Source organism: Pseudophryne corroboree, chromosome 1 (genome assembly GCF_028390025.1).
Source record: "Pseudophryne corroboree isolate aPseCor3 chromosome 1, aPseCor3.hap2, whole genome shotgun sequence".
NCBI lineage: Eukaryota > Metazoa > Chordata > Amphibia > Anura > Myobatrachidae > Pseudophryne > Pseudophryne corroboree.
Window position 1 is genome coordinate 847,917,123 of NC_086444.1, and position 17,970 is coordinate 847,935,092.

At 44.1% G+C, this 17,970-nt stretch overlaps 1 protein-coding gene across 1 annotated transcript in view; it reads left to right on the plus strand.

Moving 5' to 3' along the window:
* Window positions 1-17,970, plus strand: part of TMEM150C (transmembrane protein 150C) — a 274,651-nt gene continuing 256,681 nt past the window's right edge. Inside the window, exon 1 of the mRNA XM_063919940.1 lies at window positions 1-377. The gene's annotated coding sequence lies outside the window, so the exon portion shown is untranslated. The remainder of the gene's footprint in view (window positions 378-17,970) is intronic.

Genomic DNA, 17,970 nt, shown 5'->3' on the forward strand with positions numbered 1-17,970 from the left:
ATAATAGAGATATAGATATATAGATAGATCTAGATATATCGGAAAATAGAGACCACAAAGAAGAAGGAAAGGCGGGACAGTAAGAGATTAGCATGCTACAAGAAAGGAGGGTAGGGCTGGCTGCTGTGGGTTTGGAGCTGTTAAGAATGTAAACATAGAGAATGAGAGAAAGCAGCGAGAAGGAGAGATGTGAAGTGGAAAGCAGGAGAGAAGGCAGGATACGAGTGTGTACTGTATAGCTGCTGCAGAAGCAGAGGGAGGAGAGAGAGGACGATTCAGCAGATCTCCCCACTCTCTCTTTCTCTTAGCAACCCGGACTCCCTTTCCAGGTAGATCCAAGCCGCTGCCACCGTGGAGCCTTTCATCCCATGCTGCAGGTAAGACACTTCTACTAGTACTTCCCCGCTGATGTGATGGCTGCTGCTGTCTCCCTACTGCTGTCACATGTCACCTAGCAATGTGCGGGGACACACACACAGCGTGGCTCTGCTTTGTGTGTGATCACAGCACATCCACTTACACAAACCTGTGCCTGCTCCTGTGTGCACACCGGCACTAAGCAGTCACTGCCTGCCTGCCTGCCTGCCTGCTGCACAGTCCTTGATCAAACCCATGGGACTCTGAGACTATTGCCTTTCATTGCCATTCATGCCTGTAACTCTGTTATCTCAGTAGGTATTAATATTACAGCTACCAGCTGGCCTAGAAATGTCCTCACTGGAGCTTTGAAAGCTGAATCATTCTCAAATTGAAAACATATAAATAATAAATAATGCAAGTTACAGTACTTGACGGCCAGATAAATGGAGAGATAATACTTGTAATATATTGTGCATTTTCTAGATGTGACACTCACTGCTCATAATGAGATAGTGTAATATGTTTAATTAATTTGCTCATGGTTTTACTTTGACTTCCAATATTAAGAGCCATATTTCTGACAGCCGCCCTGTGCATGGTCATATGTGCAGTATTTCCTCACCCTACTCCTGCTGATCTTCCAGTTAGTATTTAGCATCCCAGTGTATCATCAATATCATCACTGCTGGTACTTTTTCTTGGCCAAGCTCCAGTGTGTTGAATATGTCATTCTACATGAAGTGACTGTAACTGGATGTCACTGTTGTCAGATCATAGTTGTAAATTGCACTTTGTACTTATTGCTGCAAGCTGTAGGTGGTATTTACAGCTGTAGAATTAGTTGAGTTTCTTGAATTTGTTTTGGGAGTTTTTTGTGCAAAAAAAAAAAAATTGTTAATATACATTCCAAACCTAAATGTTTTATTTTGGGTATGATTTCTAGCATAAGGTATATTGGTTCAAAGAAAAAATGGACATAATTCAATATAAGGCAAGCAATCATTGTTGTGTACACATATAGGATGATTCAGTTTTAAAATTGTCTGTACAAATAATCACCCTGTAGTACTGCATCATGCATGTGCTAGTGTCGATCATGTAGCTAGTCTTGTAAGAGGGGATATTATATATATAAACCATGGATATAGGGGTAGAATAAAAAAATTATATATATATATATATATATATATACACACACACACACACACACACACACACACACACACACACACACACACACATTGGAGTTTAGAGTGGATGCACTGGAGTGGAATCACAACTGACCTAATAATTGTTTGTTTCTCCATATCTATAGTTTTTAGTATATATGACAAACTACATAGTGCCAATGCCAAGATGTTATATGTTATCCATAGTTATAATAGCTTTGGGTGATAAAGCATTTGAATGAACAAAAGTGGGCGTCACATGGTGAAAAGGGGATGTGGCCTCCATTTTTGCAAGGAGTGTAATTGTAAGGCTGTGTGCAATGCAATGGATGCAGAATTCTCTGGTGACACCTCCGAGTCTGCTGTCAAGGAACAAGAATTCACTATCCAGCTTCCAGTTTGCATGCTGTTCAGTGTCCATACCACAGCCTTTCTTCACGGTAGATGCTGTTGTAATTGAAGGTGAAAGGACTGAATATATTTAGAGGGTAACAATACAAATAAATTGTTCTGCTGTTGAAGATAACCTTACCATATTTATCATGTTTGAATAACATTTCTAGTGACAACTTGGAGCCTTGCCTGTGTAGTCTAATTGGACAAAATAACCCTCCACATATAAAACTGAGAAAGAGCATTAAAATGCACAATGCTACATCTAGCTCCCATCATATATATGTGACATTGTTACAAACACATCAATGGACACATTTATTTAGAAACAATCCAAATACAACAAGCTCCCTACACACCAGACACTTTAAATATCTTTTTAAAAGTCTCTTAAGAATCCCAACATTTTAAAGCTGTGATTCAGTGTTACATTTACAAGAGATCGGCATCGGCAACCTGAGCGCCTGCATCCCGACCGCCGGAATCCGCATCCCGTTTTGACTAATTTCTAGCTACTTTCTAGTTATTATGCTCGCTGCTGGGGTACTTTTCTTTAATTGGTATGGAAATATATATTCTTTTAACCTGGAGTACTTTATAATTACACATGTATTATAATTATTATTATTATCCTTTATTTATTTGGCGCCACATGGGGTCCGCAGCGCCCAATTACAGAGTACACAAATAAGCAAAACATGAAGACAGTGACTTACAGTTCAATACAATATAGGACAAGTACAGGGTATATAAACATAGCTGCGTCAGTAAACAGCACTGAAATAAGTATCAGGGTGGCAGAAAACCGAGGGATTTGGTGCCATTAAAGGGAGTATTGAAAAGAAGATAGGTTAAGTAAGAGACGTAAAGGCACATGAGGGAGGAGGGCCCTGCTTGTGAAAGCTTACATTCTAAAGAATGTAATGTATGAATTAAGTTGGCCAAACAATAAAAGTTGGTTAGCAATCAAGATAAGAAATCAAATTAGGTACTTACTGTAGGCATTGACATATTAGTATGAACATTAAAAATGCTAGTAAAATATGTGTAATTAAGGTTAGTTGGTTTGTCAGGGGCGGATTGGGACGCTGGGATGCCGGATCAGTCCCTGGGCTAGTGGAGCTTTTGCGCATGCACAGAGGCTCACTGTAGTCGGACCTGCCGTGATGCTACAAATGGAATGCTTTTTGTTTACTATAAATGTAACTGTAGATAATTGTTTAATTTAGTAATTAGAGCATTTAGTTATGGATAACTGGTTTATCAATGATACCTCTTCATGAGATCTGGATATAATATTGTTTTTTTTATTTTGAGATACTGTACAGTCAAATGTCACTGAGAAGATGGCAGCGTTAAATGTTTGTCATTCTTGCTTACAAAGTTCTAGCTTTCCTCTTTTAGTATCAGTTGGTGCCTGCTCTTTATCTGTGTGAACACTGCTTTGAAGTGAAAGGGGATATAACATGTCATTACCAATAGCCATTCAGAGTATCCTGGTCTCATAGGAGTCAGTAACCTGTTCACTGTGTGTTTATGTTTAGATGAATAGGCTGCATATGACAGGGCAGTGTCATGATGTGGTGGGCGAAATTGACGCAGATAGGAAAGCACAGATAGAGAAGGGGTAGGATCAGGTACCCAAGAGGGACATAGTAGTGATGCGAAGCATCTGTTAAAATGATGTGCAAAGATTGTGGTGTCAAATACTGTATAGGAAACAAAGCTCGTACATTCAGCTGTGCTATGGCCTTAATGCTAAAACATAAGGACATTACATCAAAATAGATTATTATTATTATTATTATTATCATCATCATCAATTATGTATATAGCACACACCTATTCTGCAGCACTTTACAGATAATATTTCAATTATTATTATTATTATTATTATCCTTTATTTATATGGCGACACAAGGGATCCGCAGCGCCCATTACATAGTACATAATCAAATGAGCAAAGAAGAAAACAGCACTTACAGATCAAGACAATATAGGACAGGTATAGAAAAACCAGGGTTTAGGTGCCATGAAATGGAGTCTGGAGTATAAGATAGTGTACGTAAGAAAAGGAAAGGCACATGAGATTACAATCTAAAAGGTGAAGGGCTAACAGACCGGGGTGACACAGGAGAGTAGGCTGGGTTTGGTGAAGAAGTGTGTCTTGAGAGCCCGTTTGATGTTTTGTAGAGAGGTGGAGAGTCGGATGGAGAGAGGTAGATAATTCCAGAGATAGAGAGCAGCACGTGCAAAATCTTGCAGGTAGGAGTAGGAGGAGGTAATCAGTTGGCAGGAAAGATGGCGTGCATTAGCAGAGCAAAGAGGATTGGTGGGAATGTAAAGAGAGATAAGGTCAGAGCTGTAAGAGGGAGAAGAGTGGGTGAGGGCTTTGTAGGTGAGCGTGAGAATCTTGAATTGGATTCTGGATGGGAAGGGTAGCCAGTGAAGGTCCTGAAAGAGAGGGGATGTGGATGTAGTACGTTTGGTGAGGAAGTTGAGATGGGCAGCAGCATTGAGGATAGATTGGAGTGGAGAGAGGCATTTTTGAGGGAGGCCAGATAGGAGAAGATTGCAGTAGTCCAATCTGGAGATGACCAGTGAGTGGATGAGGGTTTTAGTAGCATCCTGGATGAGAAAGTGTCTGATCCTGGAGGTGTTTTTGAGATAGAAACGCAGGTTTGTGAGAGGTACTGAATGTGTGGTTTGAAGGAGAGGGAGGAGTCAAGGATTACTCCAAGACATCGCACTTGGGGGCTAGAGGATATAGTTGTGCCATAATGGATAATGAAATTGTGGGAGGTGAGGATATGCGGGAGGAAGGGAAGATGATCAACTCAGTCTTAGACATGTTAAGTTTAAGAAAACGCTGGGACATCCAGGAGGAGATAGCAGAGAGACAGTTGGAAATACGAGTGAGGAGAGCAGGGGAGAGTTCAGGGGAGGAAAGGTAGATTTGAGTATCGTCAGCATAGAGATGATATTTTAAGTCAAAAGAGCTAATGAGCTCACCTAATGAGGATGTGTAGAGAAAGAAAAGGAGAGGCCCAGGAACAGAACCTTGGGGGACACCTACAGGTAGAGGAAGAGGGGGGAGGTGGAGTCATGAGAAGAGACAGAGAAGGAACGATCAGAAAGGTAGGAGACAGCCAGGATAGAGCAGTATCACGCAAACCAAGGCAAAAACGGATTTGCAGTAGTAGAGGGTGGTCTACTGTGTCAAAAGCAGCAGATAGGTCTTGCAGGATAAGCAGAGAGTAGTGGCCCCTTGATTTAGCAGCAAGGAGGTCATTGCAAACTTTCGTGAGGGTAGTTTTAGTAGAGTGCAGAGGAGGGAAACCAGACTGGAAAGGGTCAAGCAGTGAGTGGGAAGAAACAAAGACAGTGACGTGGTTGTAGACAATACACTCAAGGAGTTTGGAGGCAAAAGGGAGAAGAGAGATGGATCGGTAGTTGGAGATATTAGTTGTATCAAGGGTAGGTTTTTTTAACAATATGGGAGACAAGTGCATGCTTGATGGAAGAAGGGACAGTGCCTGATGAGAGTGAGAGATTGAGTAGATGGGCAAGATGGGAACAGGCAGAAGAAGAGAGGAAGCGGAGAAGGCGGGAGGGGATAGGGTCAAGTGGGGAGGTGGAGGGGGGTGAGGACCGGATGAGGACCATGACTTCCTAACCAGATACAGGGAAGAAAGGAGTCAGAGTTGGTAGGAGGGAAGGAGAGGGGAGGTCGGGAAATGGAGGAGGGGGGTTGCTCAGTTTCTGGTGGGATGTTATTTCCTGACGAATGGAGTCAATTTTGGATGTGAAGTACAGTAGGTGGCAAAGTCAAGAGCAGAAAGTGAAGAGGGAAGTTGAGACGGGTGTGGGCAGAGGAGCGAGTTGACAGTAGCAAAGAGGCGCCGGGGGTTTTAGGATTGGGAGGAGATGAGGTTTTTGAAGTAAGATTGTTTAGCGAGGGTAATGGCCGCAAAGTAGGATGAGAGTATAAATTTGTAGTGGAGGAAGTCGGCCTTAGAGCATTATTTCCTCCACTGTCACTCAGCGGTACGTGAAGATTTTTGCAGATATCTTGTGCATTTGGTGTGCCAGGGTTGAGGGGTCAATCTGCAAGGGTGAATAGTGGTTGGTGGAGCGACAGAGTCAAGAGCAGAGGTAAGGGATGCATTGAATAGGGAAGTAGTTTGTTCAGGGCATGAAAGAGAGAGAGTAGGAGAGAGCAGTGAGTCAAACAGGGAGGATAGGGAAGTGGTGTCAATAGCCTCAATGTTATGCTTTGTGATAGTAGTCTTAGGTGGTAGAGATGGAGAAGCAGATAGAGATAGGTTAAAAGTGAGCAGGTGATGGTCAGAGAGGGGGAACAGGGAGTTGGAGAAATCAATAGGAACAAGAAGAGAAAAAGAACTGCATCGACAATACAGTTCTTTTTCTCTTCTTGTTCCTATTGATTAACCCTAGCTGTAGTCGATAGCACCCCCAGCAGAAATGGTAAATACCTTAATGCAACAGGGGTCAGCTTTCAGAGCTTTAGAAAGCTCCTAGTTTGATATAACAGAATTGTGTGTGTGCAGATACAATTCCACTTAGTTGGAGAAATCAGAAAGATCAAGCGGTGAGTGAAGACCAGATCCAGTGAACTCCCACTCACATGGGAGGGGGAGGAGGTCCACTGGGAGAGACCAAGAGAAGAGGTGAGGTTAAGGAGTTTAGAGGCAGGTGATTTTGTGGGGTTATCGATAAGGATGTTGAAATCACCTAGGATAATGGAGGGAATGTCAGTGAGGAAGCCAGGAAGCAAAGTGTCAAGGAATTTTGAAGGCATGCCAGGGGGGCGGTAAATGACAGCTACTCGAAGATGAACAGGTTGGAAGAGGCGTATAGCATGAACCTCAAATGTAGAGAATGTAAGGGATGGTTCTGGTTGTATGAGTTGGTATGAGTAGTTAGAGGGTAGCAGAATCCCAACACCACCACCGTGGTGACTCCCAGGTGGTGGTGGTGGGGTGAGACAACGTGAGACCCCCAGCAGATAGAGCAGCGGGAGAAACTGTGTCAGAGGGGGGATTCCAAGTTTCAGTGATGGTTAGGAGATACAAGGAATTTGAGATGAAAAGGTCATGGGTGGGACCAGTTTATTACAGACAGATCTGGCATTCCAGAGGGCACAGGAGAGAAGGAGAGAGTCTGAGGGAATGAGATTATCAGGATTGCTGTAGCAGTGAGGTGGGATGGATTTAGAAGTCAGGGATACAGAGGGTGTAGTGAGGGTGCTGGCTCCTGGGTTAGGAAGGGACACTGCAGCAGTTGAGCATGGAGGGAGTAAAGTGTGGTATAGAGGGATATGAGGTGAGGCAGGGAGAGGAGGGAGGGAGCAGGGCAGAGTGGTGGCTGATTGGGCCCATGGTAGGGTAGAGGTGAATGACAGTGGGGTGTCAGGAGAGGAGTGGAAGTGAGGCAGTGGGGTGGATAGGAGACAGAGGAGGGGAGAGAGGAGTTAATGTAGGAGACTAGGGGAGAAGATAGAGGTGGGAGCAAGGGACAGATAAAAGGATAGGGCAGACAAGGAGTGTTGGGGGGTGATAGTGACAGGCAAGACATGCTGTAGTATGGATGAGGTAAATAAGATTATAAGTGTGGAAATAGGAGTGGTGGTTGTAAGATGAACAGAGCAGTAGGACTGCAGAAATACAGGTGAAAGTACACTGTTGGAAGTGTTCAGTGGCAGTAATTTGGTTAAAGCAGAAAGTTTATGTAGTAGCAGAAATTGAAGATAAGGGAGGTGTTAGAAAAGAGAGGACGTGAAAGGGTAAGGAAAAAGCAAAGGTAATTCAGACTGGATTTGCAAGTGTGTAAAGACAAAATTATATAGGTTCAGCATGTGCATGAAGATGTTTGTGAATACTGCAAATAAACATACAAGTAACTGAGGGAGAAATAAAAATTGTAAATGCATCAAAAACATGGAATTACAATGCTTAATGTCCAGGTTACACAGACAGGATTTGTTAGGTGTGATAAGGATGTAAACTCACAGTTGTGCCAATGAAGATTTTTGTGATCCTGATTATGGATGTAAACTTGATCTTACATATGTTCCTTTCTGCAAATGGGTTTCATAGTGTTCACAGAGTGACAGTTGGAGGGTGATAAATTTGCTCATACAATTGATATTGATAAGTATTTCATCTGTTGTTATTTGTGTTAGATGTTTTCTTTCAGTTTTTCATCCAGTTTAAGTCCAGGCTAAGTCCAGACTTTGATATTAAAATTATATATCTTCTCCTTTAGAGTCCTACACCCTGGATCAATCAGCCAGGCTTACAGTAATCAGCCTACTAAACTCTAATATGAACTAATACAAACATGTGTAAGTTATCACTGATTAAAACACCACCCATTGCCCAACACCCACTGGTGGGCAATAAAAGCTAAAACAAATAAATAATGATAGGGGAGGAAGCCAACACAAATTCCCAAAATATCTAACAATTACACAGGCTAAAGTCTGCTTAAAACAATAACTTCAGTTTGCAATATAGACAGCGCTATGCAATAGTATCCTAGTTCACTGTGCAGCTGGTGAGAGTTGTAGTAATCAGTCATTCACATCAGTCCCTGCCCCAGTGGAGTTTACACTTTATATGCACTATTAAATGGACACACGCACACACTAGGGCTATTTTTTTAGCAGCGGACAACCTACCGGTAAGTTTTTGGACTGTGGACTGTGGGAGGAAACTCATACAATAACAATGAGAACATACAGACTGTACACAGATGATGCCTTGGTCAAGAATTGAACTCATGAACTTATGCCTGTGAGGCAGTAATGCTAACCATTGCACCAACCATGACGCCCCAAGTATTGTTTATAGATTATTGTGAAAAAAAAAAAGCCCCAGCCATCCCTGGCAGCCATTGTCTGAATAGGCATGCTGGTGCCTGTACAACATGTAGCTGAGTAGCTCTACTAGGTACCCAAATGGAGTGGGCTCACCAGCACCAAATTAGAGTGATTTACAAAGTGTATATTAATAACCGTAAACCTTTCCTAAGGCCCACATTTTTTGTCACCCATTTTGGGGGAGGGAGCGACAGCATGTAATATTATAAATATATTAAATTAAGCTGTTATTAAAATATGTCAGTAATCATCATCATTTTGATAATGACGATTGCCATGCCTTAAATCTAGTGGTAATTAAGTATCTAAACAAACATGCAAGTCAAAATACACACGTATTGATGTTGTAGCTTTATGTCCATGGTCGCATCTCAACATTGCGGTTTGTGCTGTATCAGGACCTAACTACTGTATGCAGGTTTTATGCATCTTAAGTCGGAGAAGTCCCCATTTATACACAAAGAGATCTAACACATACCCACACAATTAGAGAAGGTAGTGACAAATGAAATAAACAATTACCCCTATGGCAATGTCTTGTGGTGAAATCAAGCACTGTTTGATAGAATATTTCTAACCTTTTTACGGAACTTGGGTACTTTGTTTCAATCTATAATGAGTAAACTCATATTTTGCAGACGGAATTGCTGTAATCTTACTATGTTTTGTACATAGAAGCCACAAGTATATTGAAACTAATTGTATTTGTTATGGTATTGTTCATGCCTGAGTGTGTTTACTGATTACATTATATATTGCCCGAAGGGTCACATTTGAATGATGTGTTGAAGCCTGACAAGACCACTTTAATGGCGTGTATTGCCAGGATATTTAATGTACTGAGACTTCCTGTCTGTATGTACAGATGAAGCATGATTTCACTGCACAAAGTGAATGATTGAGAGCTTGTCACAGATTCACCACTAGAAGCACTGTGCTTCAGTGGTATAGCGAAAGTGAGAGCTGGGACCCTACAGCGCAGGAGAAGCTCAACTCTACTATATATCTTAATGTAATTGTAGTCAAAACTCATACCCCTTTCACACCGCACAAATAACCCGGTATCGAAACGGTATATTGTCAGGTCGCTGTGGGGTGTGAAAGGCTCACTCACGAATTCCTGGTTCGCCTGACCTGGTAATTCAATCCAGGAATACAGAAGCATTACTCCCAGGCTATTACCAGGTGAGGTGCAGTGTGAACAGGTTTTCCGGGTCGATGCGACCGGTACACGTTCACAGCATAGGGAGAGGTGGCACAGAGATGATCTCATCTCCTAGCATCTCTCCACCCCCAATGACACTGCGGTCCCCGCACCTGATGGCATCCCGACCTGAGCCAGTTCTCAGGGTCCAATGACGGGTCGCACCTGGGAAGGAAGGACCCGGCACTAGCGATCTAAAAGTGGTATCAGTTTGCTTTGCTAAAAGATAACCATGGGCCTATATCTGAGTTGATCGCAGCAGCAAATTTGTTAGCAGTTGGGCAAAACCATGGGGGGTAATTCCAAGTTGATCGCAGCAGGACTTTTGATAGCAATTGGGCAAAACCATGTGCACTGCAGGGGAGGCAGATATAACATGTGCAGAGAGAGTTAGATTTGGGTGGGTTATATTGTTTCTGTGCAGGGTAAATACTGGCTGCTTTATTTTTACACTGCAAATTAGATTGCAGATTGAACACACCCCACCCAAATCTAACTCTCTCTGCACATGTTATATCTGCCTCCCCTGCAGTGCACATGGTTTTGCACAATTGCTAACAAAAATCCTGCTGCGATCAACTTGGAATTACCCCCCATGTGTACTGCAGGGGTGGCAGATATAACATGTGCAGAGAGAGTTAGATTTGAGTGGGTTGTGTTCAAACTGAAATCTAAATTGCAGTGTAAAAATAAAGCAGACAATATTTACCCTGCACAGAAAATAACCCACCCAAATCTAACTCTCTCTGCACATGTTATATCTGCCCCCCCTGCAGTGCACATAGGGGGTAATTCCAAGTTGATCGCAGCAGGAATTTTTTTAGCAGTTGAGCAAAACCATGTGCACTGCAGGGGAGGCAGATATAACGTGCAGAAAGAGTTAGATTTGGGTGGGTTATTTTGTTTCTGTGCTGGGTAAATACTGCCTGCTTTATTTTTACACTGCAAATTAGATTGCAGATTGAACACACCCCATCCAAATCCAACTCTCTCTGCACATGTTATATCTGCCTCCCCTGCAGTGCACATGGTTTTGCCCAACTGCTAACAAAAATCCTGCTGCGATCAACTTGGAATTACCCCCATGGTTTTGCCCAATTGCTAACAAACTTGCTGCTGCGATTAACTCAGAATTACCCCCTATATCTAAACGAGTATAGAAACAAGAGTGATGCCCTAGTCCTGTGGTTCCCAAACTGGGTGCCATGGCACCCTGGGGTGCCATAACACACTTGCAGAGGTCACCACCACATAAAAGACCGCAAGGATGACAGATAAGCAGAAATTACTTCAAGTAATATATTTTTCTGACTTTCTCAATATGAAATTTTTGGCCCAGGGATTCCATGAAAAAACGCTGATACTCTAGGGCACCATGATTCAAGAACGTTTGGGAACCACTGTCCTAATCCATTTATAGCCAGATGAGAATTAGAGATGAGCGCTTGAAATTTTTCGGGTTTTGTGTTTTGGTTTTGGGTTCGGTTCCGCGGCCGTGTTTTGGGTTCGACCGCGTTTTGGCAAAACCTCACCGAATTTTTTTTGTCGGATTCGGGTGTGTTTTGGATTCGGGTGTTTTTTTCAAAAAACCCTAAAAAACAGCTTAAATCATAGAATTTGGGGGTCATTTTGATCCCAAAGTATTATTAACCTCAAAAACCATAATTTCCACTCATTTTCAGTCTATTCTGAATACCTCACACCTCACAATATTATTTTTAGTCCTAAAATTTGCACCGAGGTCGCTGTGTGAGTAAGATAAGCGACCCTAGTGGCCGACACAAACACCGGGCCCATCTAGGAGTGGCACTGCAGTGTCACGCAGGATGTCCCTTCCAAAAAACCCTCCCCAAACAGCACATGACGCAAAGAAAAAAAGAGGCGCAATGAGGTAGCTGTGTGAGTAAGATTAGCGACCCTAGTGGCCGACACAAACACCGGGCCCATCTAGGAGTGGCACTGCAGTGTCACGCAGGATGTCCCTTCCAAAAAACCCTCCCCAAACAGCACATGACGCAAAGAAAAAAAGAGGCGCAATGAGGTAGCAGACTGTGTGAGTAAGATAAGCGACCCTAGTGGCCGACAGAAACACCGGGCCCATCTAGGAGTGGCACTGCAGTGTCACGCAGGATGTCCCTTCCAAAAAACCCTCCCCAAACAGCACATGACGCAAAGAAAAAAAGAGGCGCAATGAGGTAGCTGACTGTGTGAGTAAGATAAGCGACCCTAGTGGCCGACACAAACACCGGGCCCATCTAGGAGTGGCACTGCAGTGTCACGCAGGATGGCCCTTTCAAAAAACCCTCCCCAAACAGCACATGACGCAAAGAAAAAGAAAAGAAAAAAGAGGTGCAAGATGGAATTGTCCTTGGGCCCTCCCACCCACCCTTATGTTGTATAAACAGGACATGCACACTTTGACCAACCCATCATTTCAGTGACAGGGTCTGCCACACGACTGTGACTGATATGACGGGTTGGTTTGGACCCCCCCCCAAAAAAGAAGCAATTAATCTCTCCTTGCACAAACTGGCTCTACAGAGGCAAGATGTCCACCTCATCATCATCCTCCGATATATCACCGTGTACATCCCCCTCCTCACAGATTATCAATTCGTCCCCACTGGAATCCACCATCTCAGCTCCCTGTGTACTTTGTGGAGGCAATTGCTGCTGGTCAATGTCTCAGCGGAGGAATTGATTATAATTCATTTTAATGAACATCATCTTCTCCACATTTTCTGGATGTAACCTCGTACGCCGATTGCTGACAAGGTGAGCGGCGGCACTAAACACTCTTTCGGAGTACACACTTGTGGGAGGGCAACTTAGGTAGAATAAAGCCAGTTTGTGCAAGGGCCTCCAAATTGCCTCTTTTTCCTGCCAGTATAAGTACGGACTGTGTGACGTGCCTACTTGGATGCGGTCACTCATATAATCCTCCACCATTCTTTCAATGTTGAGAGAATCATATGCAGTGACAGTAGACGACATGTCCGTAATCGTTGTCAGGTCCTTCAGTCCGGACCAGATGTCAGCATCAGCAGTCGCTCCAGACAGCCCTGCATCACCGCCAGCGGGTGGGCTCGGAATTCTGAGCCTTTTCCTCGCACCCCCAGTTGCGGGAGAATGTGAAGGAGGAGATGTTGACAGGTCGCGTTCCGCTTGACTTGACAATTTTCTCACCAGCAGGTCTTTCAACCCCAGCAGACTTGTGTCTGCCGGAAAGAGAGATCCAAGGTAGGCTTTAAATCTAGGATCGAGCACGGTGGCCAAAATGTAGTGCTCTGATTTCAACAGATTGACCACCCGTGAATCCTTGTTAAGCGAATTAAGGGCTCCATCCACAAGTCCCACATGCCTAGCGGAATCGCTCCGTGTTAGCTCCTCCTTCAATGTCTCCAGCTTCTTCTGCAAAAGCCTGATGAGGGGAATGACCTGACTCAGGCTGGCAGTGTCTGAACTGACTTCACGTGTGGCAAGTTCAAAGGGCATCAGAACCTTGCACAACGTTGAAATCATTCTCCACTGCGCTTGAGACAGGTGCATTCCACCTCCTATATCGTGCTCAATTGTATAGGCTTGAATGGCCTTTTGCTGCTCCTCCAACCTCTGAAGCATATAGAGGGTTGAATTCCACCTCGTTACCACTTCTTGCTTCAGATGATGGCAGGGCAGGTTCAGTAGTTTTTGGTGGTGCTCCAGTCTTCTGTACGTGGTGCCTGTACGCCGAAAGTGTCCCGCAATTCTTCTGGCCACCGACAGCATCTCTTGCACGCCCCTGTCGTTTTTTAAAAAATTCTGCACCACCAAATTCAAGGTATGTGCAAAACATGGGACGTGCTGGAATTTGCCCATATTTAATGCACACACAATATTGCTGGCGTTGTCCGATGCCACAAATCCACAGGAGAGTCCAATTGGGGTAAGCCATTCCGCGATGATCTTCCTCAGTTGCCGTAAGAGGTTTTCAGCTGTGTGCGTATTCTGGAAAGCGGTGATACAAAGCGTAGCCTGCCTAGGAAAGAGTTGGCGTTTGCGAGATGCTGCTACTGGTGCCGCCGCTGCTGTTCTTGCGGCGGGAGTCCATACATCTACCCAGTGGGCTGTCACAGTCATATAGTCCTGACCCTGCCCTGCTCCACTTGTCCACATGTCCGTGGTTAAGTGGACATTGGGTCCAGCTGCATTTTTTAGGACACTGGTGAGTCTTTTTCTGAGGTCCGTGTACATTTTCGGTATCGCCTGCCTAGAGAAGTGGAACCTAGATGGTATTTGGTAACGGGGGCACACTGCCTCAATAAATTGTCTAGTTCCCTGTGAACTAACGGCGGATACCGGACGCACGTCTAACACCAACATAGTTGTCAAGGCCTCAGTTATCCGCTTTGCAGCAGGATGACTGCTGTGATATTTCATCTTCCTCGCAAAGGACTGTTGAACAGTCAATTGCTTACTGGAAGTAGTACAAGTGGGCTTACGACTTCCCCTCTGGGATGACCATCGACTCCCAGCAGCAACAACAGCAGCGCCAGCAGCAGTAGGCGTTACACGCAAGGATGCATCGGAGGAATCCCAGGCAGGAGAGGACTCGTCAGAATTGCCAGTGACATGGCCTGCAGGACTATTGGCATTCCTGGGGAAGGAGGAAATTGACACTGAGGGAGTTGGTGGGGTGGTTTGCGTGAGCTTGGTTACAAGAGGAAGGGATTTACTGGTCAGTGGACTGCTTCCGCTGTCACCCAAAGTTTTTGAACTTGTCACTGACTTATTATGAATGCGCTGCAGGTGACGTATAAGGGAGGATGTTCCGAGGTGGTTAACGTCCTTACCCCTACTTATTACAGCTTGACAAAGGGAACACACGGCTTGACACCTGTTGTCCGCATTTCTGTTGAAATAGTTCCACACCGAAGAGCTGATTTTTTTTGTATTTTCACCAGGCATGTCAACGGCCATATTCCTCCCACGGACAACAGGTGTCTCCCCGGGTGCCTGACTTAAACAAACCACCTCACCATCAGAATCCTCCTGGTCAATTTCCTCCCCAGCGCCAGCAACACCCATATCCTCCTCATCCTGGTGTACTTCAACACTGACATCTTCAATCTGACTATCAGGAACTGGACTGCGGGTGCTCCTTCCAGCACTTGCAGGGGGCGTGCAAATGGTGGAAGGTGCATGCTCTTCACGTCCAGTGTTGGGAAGGTCAGGCATCGCAACCGACACAATTGGACTCTCCTTGTGGATTTGGGATTTCGAAGATCGCACAGTTCTTTGCGGTGCTACTGCTTTTGCCAGCTTGAGTCTTTTCATTTTTCTAGCGAGAGGCTGAGTGCCTCCATCCTCATGTGAAGCTGAACCACTAGCCATGAACATAGGCCAGGGCGTCAGCCGTTCCTTGCCACTCCGTGTGGTAAATGGCATATTGGCAAGTTTACGCTTCTCCTCCGACAATTTTATTTTAGGTTTTGGAGTCCTTTTTTTACTGATATTTGGTGTTTTGGATTTGACATGCTCTGTACTATGACATTGGGCATCGGCCTTGGCAGACGACGTTGCTGGCATTTCATCGTCTCGGCCATGACTAGTGGCAGCAACTTCAGCACGAGGTGGAAGTGGATCTTGATCTTTCCCTAATTTTGGAACCTCAACATTTTTGTTCTCCATATTTTAATAGGCACAACTAAAAGGCACCTCAGGTAAACAATGGAGATGGATGGATACTAGTATACAATTATGAATGGACTGCCGAGTGCCGACACAGAGGTAGCTACAGCCGTGGACTACCGTACTGTACTGTGTCTGCTGCTAATATAGACTGGTTGATAATGAGATGTAGTATGTATAAAGAAGAAAGAAAAAAAAAACACGGGTAGGTGGTATACAATTATGGACGGACTGCCGAGTGCCGACACAGAGGTAGCTACAGCCGTGGACTACCGTACTGTACTGTGTCTGCTGCTAATATAGACTGGTTGATAATGAGATGTAGTATGTATAAAGAAGAAAGAAAAAAAAACCACGGGTAGGTGGTATACAATTATGGACGGACTGCCGAGTGCCGACACAGAGGTAGCTACAGCCGTGGACTACCGTACTGTACTGTGTCTGCTGCTAATATAGACTGGATGATAATGAGATGTAGTATGTATGTATAAAGAAGAAAGAAAAAAAAACCACGGGTAGGTGGTATACAATTATGGATGGACTGCCGAGTGCCGACACAGAGGTAGCTACAGCCGTGGACTACCGTACTGTACTGTGTCTGCTGCTAATATAGACTGGATGATAATGAGATGTAGTATGTATAAAGAAGAAAGAAAAAAAAACCACGGGTAGGTGGTATACAATTATGGATGGACTGCCGAGTGCCGACACAGAGGTAGCTACAGCCGTGGACTACCGTACTGTACTGTGTCTGCTGCTAATATAGACTGGTTGATAATGAGATGTAGTATGTATAAAGAAGAAAGAAAAAAAAACCACGGGTAGGTGGTATACAATTATGGACGGACTGCCGAGTGCCGACACAGAGGTAGCTACAGCCGTGGACTACCGTACTGTACTGTGTCTGCTGCTAATATAGACTGGTTGATAATGAGATGTTGTATGTATAAAGAAGAAAGAAAAAAAAACCACGGGTAGGTGGTATACAATTATGGATGGACTGCCAAGTGCCGACACAGAGGTAGCTACAGCCGTGGACTACCGTACTGTACTGTGTCTGCTGCTAATATAGACTGGATGATAATGAGATGTAGTATGTATGTATAAAGAAGAAAGAAAAAAAAACCACGGGTAGGTGGTATACAATTATGGACGGACTGCCGAGTGCCGACACAGAGGTAGCTACAGCCGTGGACTACCATACTGTACTGTGTCTGCTGCTAATATAGACTGGTTGATAATGAGATGTAGTATGTATAAAGAAGAAAGAAAAAAAAACCACGGGTAGGTGGTATACAATTATGGACGGACTGCCGAGTGCCGACACAGAGGTAGCTACAGCCGTGGACTACCGTACTGTACTGTGTCTGCTGCTAATATAGACTGGTTGATAATGAGATGTAGTATGTATGTATAAAGAAGAAAGAAAAAAAAACCACGGGTAGGTGGTATACAATTATGGATGGACTGCCGAGTGCCGACACAGAGGTAGCTACAGCCGTGGACTACCATACTGTACTGTGTCTGCTGCTAATATAGACTTGATGATAATGAGATGTAGTATGTATAAAGAAGAAAGAAAAAAAAAACCACGGGTAGGTGGTATACAATTATGGATGGACTGCCGAGTGCCGACACAGAGGTAGCTACAGCCGTGAACTACCGTACTGTGTCTGCTGCGACTGGATGATAAATAATGATATAAAAAATATATATATATCACTACTGCAGCCGGACAGGTATATATTATATAATGACGGACCTGCTGGACACTGTCTGTCAGCAGAATGAGTTTTTTATAGAATAAAAAAAAAAACACCACACAAGTCACACGACGAGTGTTTAACTTTTTCAGGCAATCACAATATAGTATACTATACTGGTGGTCAGTTTGGTCAGGTCACTGGTCAGTCACACTGGCAGTGGCACTCCTGCCTGCAGCAAAAGTGTGCACTGTTTAATTTTAATAATATGTATGTACTCCTGGCTCCTGCTATAACCTATAACTGCTCCCCAGTCTCCCCCACAATTAAGCTGTGTGAGCACAGTCAGATATTATACATAGATGATGCAGCACACTGGGCTGAGCACAGATATGGTATGTGACTGAGTCACTGTGTATCGTTTTTTCAGGCAGAGAACGGATTATATTAAATAAAACTGCACTGGTGGTCACTGGTCAGTGGTCAGTCACTAGTAAACTCTGCACTCTCTAGTACTCCTAAGCTCCAGTAAATCAAGTGTCTCTGTCTCAATCTCACTCTCTCTCT